Source organism: Amblyomma americanum, chromosome 3 (genome assembly GCF_052857255.1).
Source record: "Amblyomma americanum isolate KBUSLIRL-KWMA chromosome 3, ASM5285725v1, whole genome shotgun sequence".
In the NCBI taxonomy this organism is placed as follows: domain Eukaryota; kingdom Metazoa; phylum Arthropoda; class Arachnida; order Ixodida; family Ixodidae; genus Amblyomma; species Amblyomma americanum.
This window is the reverse complement of record NC_135499.1, coordinates 159,766,415-159,786,428: the sequence shown is the minus strand read 5'-3', so window position 1 is coordinate 159,786,428 and position 20,014 is coordinate 159,766,415.

Sequence of the window (20,014 nt, the reverse complement as noted above, 5' to 3'; positions counted from 1 at the left end):
GTCGAGAGATTTATTGAAGTGAGCCTTTCGAGCACAAGGGCCTGACACCCTCCAAAAGAAAGCACTGCTATGGTAGCACACGCCACCTTTTCGCCGAATGACATCATGCTAGGAAAGGAGAAATAAATCTAGGGCTTTGTTCGCTTCCAGCCTCGGGACTAACGCTCTAAGCAGGCAAGCTATAATTGCCTTATTGTCAGGATAACGAGGAAAGTGCAGCCTTCCGCTGCTTAAATACATTGTTAGCCTCTTAGCGTGGATGAAATGCAAATACCCCTTACGGCGCGCTGGGTGAAACAGGGGATTTTCTCACCAATGTCATTTGTTCATTCAGTTTTTTTTATTCCGCTGACGAAATTCTTAGCCCATGTTTAGGTTTTGGGGCAGTATTGCATTATCCTAAGAGTGCCAAAGACTGGCTGATAGATTTTCAACGGGAAGGGTTGAACTAAAAGGCTCGCAGACGCAGAGGGTTTCGTGCGTAAAGAAGAGCATGGTCAAGCGACGCCCTCGAGCCTTAGTATGAGCTTTTAGACATGTGCTGCACTTAGTGCATTCGATACTTTATTTTTAGCTTTTATTCTTGCATTATGTGTAAAAAAAAGCGCACTGAGGTCCATAGGCATCATTATCACGGACCATGTGTCATTTAAAGTTTTATTCGCTGCCTCGGAACATACTTCTGCTTCCTGTGCCTGGTTAAAGCCCACAGTCTGGAAGTATTCGAATTTCTGATTTTATTTCTGAATCATATCTAAGGATCACTGCTAAGTTTTTTTATAGAATGGCTATAAATTGCATGCATTATATAGAGTGAAGCTTTTGCGTGTTCATGGCGCCCACATGTCATCAAACGCGATGCCATAGTTTTAAAAAATTAAATGAATCCATTCGCGCACCTCGAGGCGACGCCCGGCGCCTGTCTGTGGCAAAAAGTGTTGCTTCGAGCGCTATAAGGCTCGGGTGACATACGTCACGACAGGCTCTTTTTGTCTAGCCAAAAAGTGCTTCGACATTCGTAGACAAAGTAGGCAAAGGTGGCGGGGTCGTGTTGTGCACCGCGGGCTGGAGAATGCAACGCGTGGCTCCCTTCCACTCCACCATGCATTGATGAGCGAGCGGCAAAAAAAAAAATCATGCTGAAACCACCGGCTTCCATGTCCCGATTAATTATCCGTGAATGGCCACGGGTCACTGAAATCGGCGGCGTTCTTTCAGTTCAGTGAAAACAGGCTTTGGTGGCATTTTCCAGAGCTTTTCATCTACTACGGCGGACGGCAACGCAACACTCCTTCGTACCGCTGCTGCAACCGCACTCGACAAGTTACAAAATCATCCCCTCTCACTCGCCGTCCAACCACGGGATATCGGGCACTCCTTCGACTCGTTCCCCATCGAGATGCTTCCCTGCCAGACGCTCTTTCTTACCTCTGGTTACCTCATTCGGTCAGATAAAGAAGAATGTTAGGGTAGAAAAAAGAAAGCTATTTGCTTAAGACAAAAAAAAATGGAAACAACTGAGTCGGGTGACGCATTCGTGGGCGGAGCATAGTCGCAGCCTATAATCCTTTTTTTTAATCCTAGTTGACGCCGGTGCATGAGTTGACAGGCAAAAGGCGAAGGTAGGAATAAATGGAGCTGGGTCGAGATAAGCTAAACGGAATAATTTTCTCGGGGGATGACAGGTGGTTCAGTTTCTAAAAATCTTTGGCTTTCTTTTCCTTCCATGCACAGCGTAGCAGCGACAATTTACACTGTGGATGTGTGATTATGCACGACCTAGAACGAAAAGCTTGTTCGAATTTTATGCCCTTTTTTAAGCTGCAACCAAGAGTAGGAGAAGAACTCCTCCTGAAAAGTTAAAGCCGGAAAAAAATCTACCCCCGCCCCCCCCCCCCCTTCCACTGTGCCCTCTTCAATCTTTTCAAAGCACAGGAAAAAAAAGTTAGAAGAGAGCTGGGAAAGACTGGGCTGCGGCGACCACTCGCGCCGATGGCTGCGTCATTGTGCAGGCTTACTATCGCTGCGCGAAGTCATCCAGCTTAGACCAGGTAGTGTTATACGCATAATGCTCACCAGGCGTTCTCTCTATGAATGGTGAAGTGGTGCCGCAATTCTAAGCTGAGGAAGTGAAATGTTGCCTCGCGCCATTTGCACCGAAAGAGCGTCCTTGCACTGATCGCATGGAGGACGGCCACAGTGGAAACAATGTTCGGTGCTTCTCATTATTAAGCTGCAGGTCTAACGGCAAGCGTCACGCGGTCACGCAAATTTTTTTCCGAGGAAAAAAAAACCACTAAAGCAGCTCAGCGCCCTTGACCAACTCTAGACTGTGCCTTGTTTTCACCTCAACGTATACGCGCTACACATCCTTCGAAACGTCTGGACAAACACCCTCAGGGCTTCTATAGGTATCTACCAGTGTCACTTCCATTCATACACCTCATAGCCCTAAGGTCACCCTTTCGGCTAATAAGGAACATTTTATCTTATCCTGGCCCTCGCTATTCACCCTGCCTTTTTCCAGGCACCTGTCCAGTGGGACGATCAACTAAACGGCAGTTTCTGCAACTGTCATCTATCTTATCCTTCCTGAAAACTTTTTCCACTATACCACTAATTCTACTAATCCAACTCTGCTTTCAATAAAGTGTCCTCCTATTCACAGTAACGGGGGGGATAATAGGTGAGTGTGAGATATAGTATCCAATTGCATGCAACACCCCATAAGTACCCGCATTGCATCTGTATATAATGCGCAAGGAGAGGGAAGCTGAAGAAAGCACCGAGTTACGTAAAACTTTCGAGCATATGCCATGTATGAAGCCCTGTTATGACGACGTCTAACCTTTTAAACTGGGCATCAAAATTGAGACACCTACTTGGCACTAAATGTTGCTGTCACCTTTGCCAGTGCGATCGTGAAGAGCTTTGGGAAAGTTGCAGTTCCAGGTAAAACAAACGTAATTTACTTAGCAGCTATCGCCAGGCGTAACCCCTCCATATCTAAACTAAAGAGCGATGGCTGACACTTTCTTTCAGATGGTTTTCAATGGTCATTGTCCTTCTGGCGGATGAACAACGAATGGTCTTAGTTTGATCACAAATAAAGTCTTCCTTCTCCTTCTTTTTCTACTTATTTTCTGACTTATTATATCTACTGGTAACCAGTACTAAACAGAAACTCTGCACTTTTTCGCTGAACCTTCCTCTTATCGAGTGACTCTTGGCTTCATGTTTGTGGCGGTATATTGTTTTCGTATTTATTCGTCAGCGTATTCAACGTGGCAGGTCGGAGTGCCAGCACAAAATGATGGTTGATTTACGTAGTTAGGCCAAATGCTTAATACGTGCGCTAGCGTAGTATGGACATTGTTTTGCATTGTTTATCGTCCATCTGCCACCTAGGTCACATTGCCGTGTGACATTATCTCAACCTTCCAGGTTTATATGCATATATGTATGTATACTTCTGCAGGTTGCCCACAACCCAGTGGGCAGGTGGGCAGCCTGCCACAAAGCGGGCTTAAGACAAAAAAAAAAACAAGCAAGCACACAACAGCTGAATGCGGGGAATGATCACGATAGGGGCTAGCGTACTAAACAGGCACTAAATTTCGAATTGAAAAGGTAATCTATCTTGTAGGTAGTCATGTGTCATCGTGTAATCATGAGCTAGGTCTGTCGGACAGACTAATGCGTCTCGAAGTGAAGGCTTCTTTTCAGGCGCAGTGATAGTTTTAAGTGATGCAGTTTCGACCTTAACTTGCTTCTTTAGCATTAGCTACTGTGTATCAACAGAAATGCTCGTATTATATGCCGAAGTGAATCGGAGAGGCCTCTGGCGTGATGTATCGCTGATCTTGTTACTTGCTGTTCTGTTTTGAGAACTGACCTGAAGTAGGCAGCATGCCTTGTTCAGCCGTGCCTTTTGCTTGAAACACATCAGGCTGCAAAAAGGAAAGTAAAAAGAAGATAGAATAAAATGCCGTTTCAAATCCTCTGAGCCTGTTCCTTGTCTCCTGCCTTATTGAGATAAATCGCGGCACTGCCCCGACATCAGCATGAACCTACCTCTGTTCATGTAAGTTCGATGTTTGTTTTTTTTGTTTGCACTTGTTCGAGGCAGCCACGTTCGGTCCATGCCCTGGTCATTTGTTTTGTTTTATTTTCACATGAGCGAAGTTCACTCCTTGTGCTTTCTACTGCATTTTTTTAATGAACCAGTGCTTTCGTCATATGGCTGTGAAGGTGAATGCCCCCCTCTTCTCTCCCCCCACGTTTCGTTAGCCAGGTTCCTTTTCCCTAGGTCTAATAACGACTTTAATAGAGAACAGACAGCCATCTGGCGCAATTCCGCGTCTGGTGAAATCCGCAGATTGCTCTTGGGCTAGGGAATTGCGTAGCGGCATTGTCAATGCGAACCAAGGGTCAGTGCTTCGACTGAATGCAGTACGGGGCCATTAAAATAATGTAAAGTAAACGTTCACTTGTGATCGGCGGTAAAAGAATGAGACGTGCCTAATATAAATTTACAAAACACGGAACTAGAACGACCTCTTTAAGTATGATTACTGAAAGCTCGCAGATAACGCTGTTTGAGTGCCTGTTGCCGCTGAATCACTGCGTTGCGAAACGATGCTAATCATCTTGATTAACCTCAACGTACAAACTGAAAATGTTCTCTTGACTTTTGCTGCGTCTAATGGAAGGTTTTTGAAGTTCGCGGCCATATTTCACGTCATAAGACGGGTGAAGGAGTCTGTTTCCAAAGACCCACGTCAAACCAAAAACGTTCGTTTTCCGTGTACAACTGTCATAGTCGCGATACTACTAACACCCTGTTCGTTCTCCTCCACTAATTTTTCTTACGATTCTGTTTCATGTGTTTCGCAAGAAAATGATAAATTTGAATCACACAGTCGAGTGAATTTGTTATGTTGGCCACAACTTAGCCAAGAATACCTCCAAGAGTTTTAAGAAAGTTTTAGGTTGAATTTGATAGTGCAGGCCAGAATTTAACGACGAATACCCCCAAGAGGTTTAAGAACAGTTTAAGGCTATACCCATGCTAACCTGAAAGTGTAGGAACACCATAACGTCAGTGCGGAACTATAAATGTCCGATATTTGTACAGGCAGGTGTAGAGACAACTGACCGGTATCGTGGTGCTCTCAGTGCATACGCAGTCCTTCCGCCATGGCTTTGATGCCTTCTGTCGTCACCGGTCTTCCGGTCACCTTAAGCTTAAGGAAACCCTGAGATTAGAACTTAGCCACATTATGTTGGTAAGAGTTCTGCCTGTTGGTGGCTACCTTAGCCCAATCAGTCAAAAAAAATGAAAACTACAGATTTTAAATATACCGCTTTTCTCCTCTGAGTCATGGCAAATGACGCCAGATGTAGTGCTTTAAAATTTCAGGCGTCTTCAGATATGCATTTGTCATTCCAAACAAACTGACTTTGAGACAATTCGGACCGCACAAATCTCCATTTCGGAGCCTGTTTGTGTGCATTGCCAAATATTATTCAATATGCATAAGCGCCTCCCAAAAGTTCGTAGCGGCCGCCACGGTGGCTCAATGGTTATGGCGCTCGGCTGCTGACCCGAAAGACGCGGGTTCGATCCCGGCTGCAGCTATCGGGGCGAAATTCTACAGATTCTTATACTGTGTGATGTCAGCGCACGTTAAAGAACCCCAGGAGGTCGAAAATTTCAGACCCCTTCACTACGGCGTCCCTCATAGCCTTAGTTGCTTAAACTATACACCATCAAAGTTCGTAGCTGCCATGGATCATGTGCTAAGAGCCACCGCTATAACCAATCTTCGAGTTATTGGTGACCTGAAAAAACTTTCGGTGATATCGGCCTCTTGTCGAACCAAGTAAACAGTTCGAAGTAAAGCAACATAAACAGTGCGAAATCAGCTCAAAAATGCAAGGTACACTAAGAAATTCACTATGCCGTGTTTTCGGTCAAAATATTTCTGATGCGCCACTGCATATCTGTGCGCAAAGTGTAACCTTTGTCCGTAAAGTTTCGAGACTGATTTATTCTCTTCTCTAGAAATAATTCCCCAAAATAAATGTTGGCGCGTATGTGTTGCGCCTTCTTTTGGGCTAACCTGAACTATTTAAGCTATTTGCTGTGGCAGCCGTTAGATGGCTCTACATGTAGAAAAATATACGTTCTCACTAGTCGCCTGCGCATTCTACGGTTAGTGAATGTGGAGAGATGAACGTCCACCTCGAACAGCGTGTAAACATAAAATTCTGTGCGAAGCTTGACAAGACAGCCACACAGACGTATGAGCTCCTTGATGACACTTACTGCAATGAGACATTATCACGGGCACGAGTTTTCGAGTGGCATAAGAGGTTCGTTTCGGGGAGAACGTCGATGGAAGGCGACACAAGGCAGGGGCACCCTTCAACCTCACGTAATCAAAACAACGTGGCTCGGATCAGGGAAATCGTATAGTAAGACCGCACCATTACAGTCCGCATGCTGTAAGGTGCTCTCGATATTAGTAAGGCAACATGCCACCAAATTTTGCCAGAGAACTTGGGGAAACGCAAGCTGAAGGCCAGACTTCTGCCGCACTCCCTCACACAGGACCAGAAGGACACGCGGGCATCATTGAGCGGTGATTTACTCTCCGAGGCAGAGAAGGATGCTGCATTCGTCGACAGCATCATTGCTGAAAACGAAACACAAGTTTCGTCTTCAGCAATGATGCTGATTCACAAAAGCGGTGCATGTTTCCTGCAAGTAGGCGACGCCAGCCTTAACCATTTTTTTTCTCCACTTCAGGTGGGAAGGTACGATTGATATTTTTGGGAGGGAAAGTCCGTTGAAAACGAAAGCGTATGTTCTAAGAACCATTTGGAAGTCAATGATTTTAGTCAATAGCGGCAGGGAAAATTTTCGGCATTACGTGCTTTTTATTTACGACGAGGAGACGTGGCAAATTACGTGTTCTAATTGAAGTAAATCCTGTAATTTTCACAACGGTTCTGCTCGTTACCGCAGACGTTGCGCTAGACACTTTGATGTGTCGACAGTGTCGTCAAGAACATACAAAGTATTGCGCTGTCTTTTGCCTGTTGGCTGCTATTTATAGATATAGAAGTAGCATGTTCGCCTTAACCCTTTCGCTTTTACCCCGAGCGCCGTTGCGCAACCTTTTATTTCAAAGCGATAGCTGTTATCCGCCCATTCCTTGGTTTCGCGTTGTCGTAGTTGTAGCAGCGGTAGTAGTAGTAATATGGGTCGTAGTCGTCAGCTGAACCGATGGGTGCATTGCCACAGCAATTACCTAGAGGGTAGTTACTCCGGAAGCAGGAGGAGGGCTGCCTTGGCACTAAGAGATTATGGTGAAAACATAGGTAGACGTAAATGGAGGGCGGTTATGACGAGAACCTTCCGGAAGGTGGTTACTATGGTAGGAGGAGGATGTGGCGAGAGCAGAGGAATCGCCGAAGGGTGGAAGGTTACCTTGGAAGAAGGAGGGTACAGCGAGAGCCGAAGAAAGCTAAACGGGAGTGGCTACCGCGGAAGGAGGAATGTATGGCAAGAGCGTAAGGCGCAAGCGGATGGTGGTTGCCACAAGAACCACCTGTAGGGTTAGCCTGAAAGGAGGTGGACGATTACCGTTGAAGGAGTAGGCTATGGGGAGACTATAGGGATGCTTAAGCGAAGGGTGGTTGCCACAGGAACCATCTAGAGGCTGGTTAATACAGAAGGCGGAGGAAGAGTGTGCCGTGAGCGGAAGTATATAGCACTGTCCACCTGCGGTGGCTGCTGGGAAATGTACCGCCCGAGGAGAAGGCCAGCGGTGGCGCCGCGCGGCTAGAATGAAGGACTGGTGGGTGGGTTAGTCCTAACGCGTATATGTGTGAAAAACAAAGAACATGTTAGAACTATAGTAATGTAAAGTCTCTCTCATACTTCAGCATACCTCAACATATCGTGAAATGGCAATACCAGTGGCCACACACAGTGGCCACCGTCCTGTCAACTTTTTCTTCCCTTCCATCGCAGTGTTTATATATATGAATTCATGTGCAACGACAAACGCTGTCTGCGTTAGTCGAAGATCGGCCCCAGAGCGTGACGGCTTGCTTTTCCTCGCGCAAGACATGGTCCTGCCAGCTCAGACAGCTGCTTTCGTCCTCGTTAAATCTTCCAGCGTGCGATTGGGGCCTTGCCACTTAATAATTAAACCGAAGATACCCACTGTGTTGAATAAAAGCGTATTGGTCCCACTTGCGGTCATGGACGCAGCGGACGGCGGCACGCAAGTGAAGATCTTGAACCCTTCAGCACAACCAGTGCGTCTTCTGTATGGCTTTAAATCGCGAGATATGATGACTACGTTACCCACATTGTCTCGAATGTTTCCGATTGGCTCCGAACAGCGTCCGAGGCACCGGAATTTTCTGCTCATTTGCGAGAGATGATCAAAAAATTGCTCCCCTGTCCCGAGGGACGTGCATTGCATAACTGTCTCTCTGGTCCAGTGGAGTCCTCAACCGCGCTTTCAGGTACGTGGTCGTAGTGTCCACCTACAAAAACTGTTTTTGGACAATATTTAGTGCTAAGCAATGCGAAACCGACTAAAGTTTTTAAGACGTTCTTAGCACAGCCGACGCCCTCGGCTCCACAAGCAGAGCAATGAAAGGACAAGTTGCGATTGCACTCCCCGCCACGAAAACCTCCAAGGGACCACTTTCAGTCCTTGAACAGTCACGTTGACAACAAGCGTGATGTACACTGAAATTAAGAAAAAATAACGCCTCTCCATGTTCAATCATCATGGCCCAGGCGAGTCTGGTTGCAGCCCCAGTTCGTCGCTTTGAAGACTGCCTGCAGCTGTGAGCACGTGCGTGTGCGTTCCTCTGTGCCTGGGTGGTGCCCATCACCCCTTCCTAAGTGCGCCCTCTGGTGTAGGTGCCGCAGGGCTCGCAAACGCAGTTTCATGCTTTTTCGGGAGCAAACAGACAAACGCGGTAGCGTTCTCTTTCAAACTGCACTAAACTCGATTAGCCCGCCGATGAGCCGTCATTTAGCCAAAGGAGGCATTGAAGAGGTTCAGTTGTAATTAGGTTAGGGCCCCGTCATTGACATAGCCATTGTGGAAGTAATTGAGTTTCGTACTGCTGGAAGCGTTTCACACATGAAAATGTCTAATCATTTCGTTTGACAGCAACGTTCCTAGTGTGAATTTTTCGGCCCCCCTCCCCCCCCCCCTTCTGCAATCTTCCGCAAGGACAGAAGCTGTGTTTCTGTCCTTTTTTCAACAATACGGGCGAATAGTACACAAGTAACTTGCGCCTGCGCTCAATCAGCAACGTGCTTAAATATTGTACATTAACATGTGGCTTGACGAACGTAGTCTTGTTCTTGCAAAATACTAGCTTCACCCAACTTTGAAGGTACTTTCCGTATCAAAAGCACGGGGTTGGCATATTTATATCGTGCTATGAGAAAAAAAAAGATACAACTCATGCACTCCGCTACTCTTCGTAGACGTCAATGAATGCAGGTTGCACAGCAGCGTTTCCTCGTCAGAACAAACGTGCGAGTGTCTCGATAGGCTCACCAAAGGCGTGGGTAGTTTGTATGTCGGCACTTTTGTTTCCGGTGCACTTACACAGACTCATTGAAGCGGATGCTTGAAAATGCACGCATCCTATATTGAGCCTGTACTTAGAGAGGTAATATAAACACACTCGCGACTTTTTTCTGCATGCAAGTCAGCCGGAAGCCTCTCGTACAAGGCACTTTGAAACCATGACTTATCCTAAGATTCTGCTTTCGCTGGCGGCTAAAAATCATTCTTCAGAACCATATTGATGGCAAATGCGAAATCCTTTAACGAGGCAACTGCAACACCAGTTCAAATGGAAATTTTTTGTGGGTAACATCATCACACAGTAGTTGGTTTATCTCGCGTGGAAACGCTTGTCCTGCTTGTTGGGAACAGCCAGTCAATTCGTAATGCATTTTTACTAGTTTCAATTAATGAATCGACATTACTCTACCTTAACTTTTCTAAAATATAGCCCGATGCTCTGCAAATGATCTAAGAGAATATAGTTGAGCCCTCCTCGTTACGCGCCTCTAGTTTCTTTCCAGAGACGACGGTTCTAAGCTTTTCACTAGCATAAGCTGTTTCTCACAGAAAGCACGACCCAGACTCTCTTTGTTTATCTTCTCCACTGCTTCTTTGTACTCAATTCAGCACTTTCTGTGATGTGCACGACAAACAGATGCCTCTTAGAAGGCTTGGGACATGACAATCATTTTATTGGTTTCAGCTACTGAGTGGTAGGCCAATCACCCACGCGTCAGGGGCGGCTTGTAAAATTACTTCTTTTTTTTTACAAAATTTGCGCTTTGCTTACGGGCGCAATTATCTCTCCTTGGCTCTTCAGTGGTCTTTAATCTTTTGCGTTGATGCCCGCACACGAGAGAAATGACGCACGAGGTGTACGTTTGTTTAAGTCAAAGAATGTGACCTCCCTTGAGGCACACCCAACCGTCTCGCTTATGCAGAATTTAAGGCTCGCCTTTTACCCGCAGATTTCATGGAAAATATTCCAGGGACATTTCTGGTTGCTATACGAGGAAATGGAGCAGCTAATCGTGTTTCTGCCAACCACGGCTGCACAGAGCACGTCAGTTTCAGAGTTGGGAACGAAACGCGCGCACACTCACGTACACAGAGCAGCTCTAGACGGCCCTAGTCGATAAACCAGGGTTCGCGACCGTACATCCAAGCAAGCAAGTGTCGTGCTGACGGTAGAACGGCGCAGCGCGAACCCACCATCATTAATCATGGCCTCTTAGTTTGCTTTTGAAGAGGCCAACGTCCGCTTCGGTGCGTGCGACGCCTAAACACTAAACCAGGTGCAGCGATCACTGGTGTGCATGTTCGGTGCTAGCGTAGGTGACACAGCTTATGCATTAGGCAGGCGTACTTTAATGCCGCACCGTTAATTGCTACCCGTTTTAAAGGAACACTGGACAAATTCAATGGTGGCGCTTCCGCTGCAAGAACTGTGAACGAAAATCCTCACCGTGTGGGGCAGGGTGTGGTAAGACCGTAGGAGGAAACGTGTGAGCACGTTTCCTGCTATGGTATCCATGCATTCATGCCAGACATGAGGCGAGTCAGACAAGTGTCAGGTTCCTTTATCGAATTTTGTGCTTTTTTACAGAACATATGACATCAACGGTTCATTTCTGACCACTCAAGCAGTGACGAACGGCTTTAACTGCTTTAAAGTGGCATTCTTAACGGACTTTTCTTCTTTCCAGCTGTGACATTCCTTGTGTGTGCTACGAGGTACATTCCTTCTGTGTGCTACGAGGTTCCACGTTCGACGGCGCGGCGTAGAGTGAGACCCAGATGACAGGCATCATCAATTACCCAGCCATGCTCGTTGAGAGTGACAACCAGAACGAAGGGGTTTAAGCACAACCGGACCCAACCGGACCCGCCGCCGCCGCCGCGGGGAAACAGGCTTTATCCTCCCCAATTTGCGTGGCCGTTCCAGGTGCGGCCCTCCCGGGCACATTCCAGGACAAGGGAACTGTCAGCGATCCAGAGCGCGCCGTACCACAGCCGACGCTATGCGCTACCGCGAAGACAACATTCTTTCCCTCGGACTCAACACGTGAGGGGGGCGAGACAATAAGTGCGGTGGTATGTTTGTGCGCCCAAGTGAAAGCCCTAGCCCCCCCTCCTTCCCCTCCGGCGTGGGCGTCCTCACCCTAGGGAGTGTGGAGAAGAGGATATAAAAATCGAGAGGCAGTACGGAAGAGAAGAGGATATAAAAATCGAGAGGCAGTACGGAAGAGGCACGCTCAGGACGACATCGTTCGCCAAGAGGGCCTTCAGCGCCGAAGCCCGACGGCGTGCAGCTTCTGCCAGCAACCGCTCGAGCCCCACTCCGGAGCCACTCCATCGCCCCCATGAAGTCGGCGGCACGTAAGCTCGGACGCCCCAGCCTCTGATGTATAATCTTAATCATGTGTAATTATTGAATATACCTGTTTGTTTAAACTGAGCCATACGGTGTCTCTTTGCCTCTCCGTCCCGTGTGGACCTGCGCATAATGGGGGTCATCACACTGGTGTCAGAAGTGGGGTCTCAAAAGCAAATGTCCTCTGAATGCTGCGACATTCATGACTTCAAAATTGTAATCAAAAGGGAATCACGGGACTGATTGTGGGACTTTTACCCCCATTTGAGAGGCTTGAGGCACCGGAGGGCTTGAAAAAAAAATGTCTTTATCTGAGGGAGCTCCCACTCCACAGCCGTCGCTCGGAGCAAGCATGCTGGCATTAGGAAGCGTCATTCCGACGTTTACGGGAGATAAGACAGGGGTTCCAATCTGCGATTTCTTTTCCATGCTAGAAGAGATTGGGAAAATGGGGGGATGGTCCGATGCTCAAATGCTGGGAATGGCGAGGTGTAAGATGGCAGGAGCTGCTCATGATTTTGCATGGCGAGACGGAAAAGTAAAATCCACAAAATCATTTGCGGAATTTAAGAAGCTCGCGTTTGAGCATTTCGACACTGAACCACGTCACGTGCGGGTACAGAGGTTCCGTGACGCCGGACAGATGGTAGGGGAGGACGTGCGAACGTTTGCGTCGCAGCTTCAGCGCTTAGCGCGCGATACGTTAAGCAGGGAGGAGGAAGGAGGCCAGCTAAAGAAGAAATACGCGGAGGATATACTTAAAGAGGAAATGACCGCTTTGTTCGTGGCTGGTCTGCAAGACCCCGTGCGCCGGTTCGTGCTCTCGCGCAAGCCGAGCAATTTCGACCAAGCCGTGGAGGCCGCATTGGATGAGGAACGAAATGAGGCGTTAACGACAGCCGCAGCGAGAGTACGCGTCATAGAGAGAGAGCGGTGCTCAACCCTGAGGTTGCTCTCTTGACAGAGCGGTTAGATCGCTTAGAAAAGCTGCTATCTTAGCAGGTGGAACGCCAGGTTGAAGCGCGCGCTCAACAGCGCCCATTCGCTGGAAACCGGAGACCGCCACAAAGCTACAGGCGCGGTATGCGAGATTTTGAAGAAATCGTATGCTTCGCTTGCCAGGGTCGCGGACACATCGCCAGGTTCTGCCAAAACGTGCGCCGTGGGGAGCCACAAAGAGAAGCAGGCGAGACACGCCCTAAGCAAGCCTACAGCGGGGCTCCAGATACCGAGACAAAAAACTAGATAGTCCTCCCCAGCCTGAGGAGCGTGGGGAGGGAGCAGTAGATGATGAGGTGGTGGTAGTTTGTGTGGCCGACGAGGCATGCCCTGTTGTGCGTTGCAAGTTAAATGGTTGTTGTATGGAATTGTTGATAGATACGGGGTCAAAGGTGACATTGCTTAAGGAGAGCAGTTTTAACACGCTTCAAAGGAAGGGGGGCCGCGAGGTGTTGGAAGCGTCTGGTGGTATGACAACCAAATTTGTAGGCATAACGGGGGATCCTCTTGGCATAAGTGGACTCTACCGGTTACACTTCTCGCTCGGCGGAATTGCATTGGAGCACCCCTGCTACGTATGCCCGGACACGGTGTCTCTGCCAAACGGAGTGTCAGGTATATTAGGGCAGGATTTTTTGAGAAAAGGGAAGGTAGTAGTCTCATTCTCTGACGAAGAGGTTAATGCGGGCGGATCAAAAGTTCTGTTTTTGAACAGGAGAGGGGCTGAGATTCGCATTACCGATATTGACACCCGTCAAACAGTGGGATCATTGGAGAAGGTATATTCGCGGGTTGCCGTCAGGCTGGTCGATGAGGCGGTCGTCCTTCCTTGGTCGGAGCACATTTTGTACGCGTTTGTGCCTTCAGATGTAGAGAGCGGCGCCGTGGGAGTGCTTGAGCCGGTCGACTCTCTCAGCAATGGCCTGAAGGCAGCCGCGTGCCTCGTGACAGTTAATGACGCCCACAGAGTGCCCCTACGGGTGGTTAACTGTAGCCAGCAGCCACTGAGCCTTCCCAAGAACAAAACATTGGCTTTCTTCACCTCTGCGATAGAGAAACGTGAGCCCACCGATACGGTACTCGCAACTGTAGAGCATGCTAGTCCTTCGGCTGCTCCAAAGGTGTCGTTCGATCTTTCTCACGTAAAATCCAGGGAGAGGGAGGCTCTGGCTGGTTTGCTGAACGACTACTCGGAGGTATTCGCCGCGTCCAACCTGGATTTGGGCTGCTGTGGCGTTGTAAAGCACAGGATAGAAACCGGCACTTCATCGCCCGTTTACCAGCGTGCGTACAGGATTCCTTACTCCCAACGTGAGGAGATGGAGCGGCAGGTGCAGGACCTGATTGATCGCGGCATTGTCGAACACTCAAAGTCACCCTGGGGAGCACCAGCACTATTGGTGGAAAAGCCAGATGGCTCGTATCGATTGGTAGTGGACTACCGCAAACTAAATGCCGTAACTCGCATCGATCCATACCCCATCCCCAATATACAGGAGACGCTTTCTCAGCTGGGCTCTGCCAGGTACTTCACGGTAGTGGACATGGCGGCGGGATTCTGGCAGATAGCAATGGATCCGGCAGATGCCGAGAAAACGGCATTCAACACGCCCTCAGGGCACTATGAATGGAAAAGAATGCCGATGGGTCTGGCCAACAGCCCTGCTGTCTGGCAGAGAACCGCTGATGTTATCCTGGCAGGTCTTCTGGGGAGGCTGTGCTTCGTGTATATGGATGACATTATCATATACAGTGACAGTTTTGAGAACCATTTGCGCGATATTGAGCAGGTTTTGGTGCGACTAAGAGGAGCGGGTCTCAAGCTGAAGCCCTCTAAGTGCCAATTCCTCAAAAACGAGGTGAAATACCTCGGGCACGTTGTTTCAGCTGACGGCGTGCGACCGGACCCTGAGAAACTAAGGTGTGTCTCGGATTTTTCATCCCCGACTAGCGTCCGCCAGGTCCGGCAGTTTCTCGGCCTGATCGGTTACTACCGAAGGCACATAGAGGAGTTCGCCAAGCTCGCTAAGCCGCTCACCGCCTTAACAGCAAAAAATGTCGCCTTTCGCTGGGACGAAAACGCGGAGAATGCTTTTGGGGCCCTGAAAAGGAAGCTAATGAGTGCACCGCTGTTGCGCCACCCGGATTTTAATTTGCCCTTCGTTATGGCCACAGATGCGTCAAAGTTCGCAGTTGGTGCCGTGCTCTCTCAGGTTATCGAGGGCAAAGAACATCCCGTTGCTTTTGCTAGCCGACAGCTGAGCCCCACAGAGCAAAAGTACGGAGCTACGGAAAGGGAGTGCCTCGCCGTTGTCTGGGCAGTAAAGCACTTCAGATGCTACCTTTACGGCCGCAAATTCAAGCTAGTCACAGACTGCCATCCTCTGAAATGGGTGATGAGTGTCAGGGACCCTAGCTCGCGACTCGCTAGATGGAATCTACACCTGCAGGAATACTGCTTTGAAGTTCAGCACAAGTCAGGAAAGACGCATCTGAATGCTGATGCACTCAGCCGCACAGCTGCCGTGGCAGCTATAGATGAGTTTGTCCCCGTAGTCGACCCCGCCGAATTACGCACATAGCAGTGCAAAGATCCTGACCTGAAGCGAATAATCGAAAGCTTAGAGGGCGCACCGTCTCACCCCGAACAGCTAGGTTATTTCATTGGCAAAGACGGCACCCTGTGTCGGCGCACGAGGCCAACCAGGAAAGGGAGACCAGAGAAAACCGCTTGGGAGAGAGTCGTCATACCTCGGTCGTGGACAGAAAGGGTTCTTCGCGCGTTTCACGATGCGCCATGCGCCGGTCATTTTGGCGTAGCGAAGACACGCAGGCGTGTGGAGCGTTTGTACTTTTGGAGTGGCATGCGACAGGATGTTAGAGACTACTGTGCGAAGTGTCATTCCTGTCTCGAAAGAAAAACACCCAAGGGACGAAGACCAGCTCCAATTCAGCCGTTCCCTGAGGTTTCGGCTCCCTTCGAGCGGACAGGTATGGACATAATGGGCCCATTGCCCACGACCACTTCCGGAAACAAGTACATTTTAGTATTTGTCGATCACCTTTCAAAATACGCGGAAGCGGTAGCACTCCCAGATCAGAAGGCAGACACGGTTGCAAGAGCATTTGTCGAACAGATCGTGCTCCGACATGGACCCCCGAGGCAACTCTTGACAGATCGGGGAACGAACTTCGTGTCGCAGCTAATGAGGAGAGTTTGCGAGCTGCTTAAGATCGCTAAGAAGCAGACAACACCGTACCATCCGGCTTGCAACGGCGCGGTGGAGCGACTGAACCAAACCGTGGCCGGGTTCCTGTCGCATTTTGTTTCGCGCGACCAGCGGGACTGGGACTTGTGGCTCCCGTATGCAATGTTTGCCTACAATTCCGCAGCACACGAGAGCACGGGCGAATCGCCATTCTTTCTTCTCTACGGCCGAGACCCGGAACAGCCTAGTGAAGTGCCAGAGGGCCCCCGTCGTGTCCCATACGCTTCACTGGACGACTATAAGGTGGAGCTAGAATCGCGCTTGCAAGTGGCGAGGGACATCGCAAAGGAGGCCTTAAAGAAAGCGGCGAAGCGCAGGAAGGAGGTGCACGATCGCAGTGCTAGAGACGCGCCGTTTAATGTGGGGGACAGCGTGTACATTGAAAACTGCCAAAGGCAGATTGGGCTAGCTCGTAAGTTCCAGACGAAGTGGAGAGGACCGTGCGAGGTTGTCGAGAAGCTTTCTCCGGTAAACTTCAGAGTCCGAGACGTGAACCGGCGCTTGATAAGGATACACGCAAATCGCCTCAAGTCGGCACCGGTTCAGTATTCACGAAATGAGGAAAGGGAAAGCGCGGATTTTGATGGGGACAGAAGTGAAGCGGAGCGCGCAGATAGTTCGCAAGAAACGCCCTCTCCTGCATTTGTTCGGCAGGCGCCAGAGGTGACGGCCGGAATGCCACCGGATTTACTTCATGCATTGCTAGAAGAAGAAGCGCGCGAGGTTGCCGCGCAGATAACGCCAGGAGAGGCTCCTGCCACGAGCCCTCGCGAGTCCCAAAGCAGACAAAGGGTCACAGACTTACTTAGTATGACTCATGAAGGCCGATATCCGCTGCGAAATCGGAAAGCTAAGTCGGACTAATGGTGTAAACAGAGCTGAGTTGTGAACTGGTCAGATTTGTGTAATGCCGCAGCTCATAACATTTCTATATGCGTATGTGTTAAGTTATCGGAGTTAGTAGTTAAACCTTTCTGTCATTAAGTAACACCTTCACAGGAGAGCATGCGGAGCGCATGCAGAACCTGCCCTACTTCCTTTCGTTATCTATATTTTTGTCTGTGCCGTGATCGTGCTAGAAGTGGGAGCTCCTTTGTAACTGTGGTAAATTTACTTCGTCCAGTTTGGACTAGAAAGGAGAGGCTTGGGTGCTGAGTTTCATGTTTATCTGTAAAAGAAGATCAGTGCTGCCCCTGGAGACGCCAGTTATGACAGCGGAGGCATATGGTGTTGTGCAGTGGTGTTGAGTGCAGCGAAAAGTGTTTTGTCGGACGCACTGTGCGAGGCGATTCAGAAAGACAAGGGGAGCTGCAGGGACTCAAATGTTCGGAGAACATTCTTCTGGAGGGTGAGCGAGTGTGACATTCCTTGTGTGTGCTACGAGGTACATTCCTTGTGTGTGCTACGAGGTTCCACGTTCGACGGCGCGGCGTAGACGGAGACCCAGATGACAGGCATCATCAATTACCCAGCCATGCTCGTTGAGAGTGACAACCAGAACGAAGGGGTTTAAGCCCAACCGGACCCAACCGGACCCGCCGCCGCCGCCGCGGGGAAACAGGCTTTATCCTCCCCAATTTGCGTGGCCGTTCCAGGTGCGGCCCTCCCGGGAACATTCCAGGACAAGGGAACTGTCAGCGATCCAGAGCGCGCCGTACCACAGCCGACGCTATGCGCTACCGCGAAGACAACATTCTTTCCCTCGGACTCAACACGTGAGGGGGGCGAGACAATAAGTGCGGTGGTATGTTTGTGCGCCCAAGTGAAAGCCCTAGCCCCCCCTCCTTCCCCTCCGGCGTGGGCGTCCTCACCCTAGGGAGTGTGGAGAAGAGGATATAAAAATCGAGAGGCAGTACGGAAGAGGCACGCTCAGGACGACATCGTTCGCCAAGAGGGCCTTCAGCGCCGAAGCCCGACGGCGTGCAGCTTCTGCCAGCAACCGCTCGAGCCCCACTCCGGAGCCACTCCATCGCCCCCATGAAGTCGTCGGCACGTAAGCTCGGACGCCCCAGCCTCTGATGTATAATCTTAATCATGTGTAATTATTGAATATACCTGTTTGTTTAAACTGAGCCATACGGTGTCTCTTTGCCTCTCCGTCCCGTGTGGACCTGCGCATTATGGGGGTCATCACACAGCCAAACCAAAATAAAGGTTGATTAATCATCAAAAATTTCATGAATAACAGTTTTATAAGAAATGATTAAATTCAATAGCCATGCTGCATGTTTCATTGTTTCCGTTTTCTCAATGAAAATTGCCTTCTGGTTAGACCACATAGGGAGACCAAGGGATGTTCCATTCGGGCAGGCCACAGCGATGTGGGTACTTTGTTCGACTCAGGCATGAATCCATCGCACGTGGGCACTCCTTGTACATGCAGTGCAATACAAAGAAGCCTAAATATCGTTCCTTGATGAACCGGACAAATGGGCCCCTTCCAAGAACGTCTGTTGTCCGCCGGATTCGAGTGGGATCCATTTCTTGATGGTTTGGTCGACCTCATCCACTGAAGCTCACCATGTTTCGACTGATTGCGCGTAGAGTGCCTTGCACTTGTATTTGTCAAAGCATGCGTAATCCCCAGGGCGTAAAGACAAACGCGTATATACAGACACAGAAGAGTAACGGGCTTGCTAAGTTCCACCAGAAAGGTAACATATATTTGCGAAACATTCATTCTATGACTAAGGTTTCATTCAAGTTATTTATTAGTCCAATTCACTGGGACATTCTCCAAGGGTTTGTTTGTCGAATGAAGCAATAATACAGTTGCAACTTGCAGTCCTGCTCACAGAAGGTGGATACGCAAGATCAGTTGAAACTCAACCGCGAACATTGCTGAAAGCGTTAGAACATTCCTTTCAAGGCACAAGGCTGCGCTGAAGAGGAGGTTAATTGTAACTATTTCTTCGCGGCGATACATTATTGAGGAAGACGGAAATGTGCGTACACGAAACTTACCAAGAAAAAAAAGTCAATTTACGCAGTTAGGCCGAATTTGAATCAGGTAGGCACGTTAGCACGGTGTGGCCATTTTTTTGCATTGTTTATCTTGGTTTATGGAACGTGCAAAAAATGCTTTTGAGATCTCATCAGGCTGGCTACCACACGTTGCATATTGATTAAATTTGCGTTCCTTGATTCAAACGCAGACGCAGTTAACTCCTTTGGGACATAGATGATGTTTACGTGACTCCCGTGACGATAACACATGCAGCGACGTCATTATATTAGCAACTAAAGCGGAAAAGCCGACTTGACGAGCTGCCAAGCACGTATATTCTGCGCTCAGTATTTTGAAGCACGGTTCTGACTCATAAACTTTATAAACTTTGTTACCCTTCAATGTCGAAGGCCTTCAATTCTTCAATATAATCTTGTGTGCTAGACTAAAAAGTAAAAAGTTTATCGGTTAATTTTATTTATTCACTCGTCTTTTCGTTAAACTGTTTACGTAAATAATGCCCACTATTCTGTATAATCAACCTTAACCGACCAAAGAGCCGTATCTTTCACGGATTTTCAAAGAAAAAACGGTACTGAATAGTTTGAACCACCCTGTATAAATACCCGGCCTCGGGTAGACCACCTGCGAGAAGGATCAGAAGGACAAACGGGTTTTTCCGTGAACGTGCGCTCGAGTATTAGCGCAAAGAAAGGATGGGGGAACTAAGTGAAAGTGCCTTCGAAAAGGTGGCTGGTCATTCCACGAGTAGAGCACTTCTCGTGAATCAATATTAATTGATCTG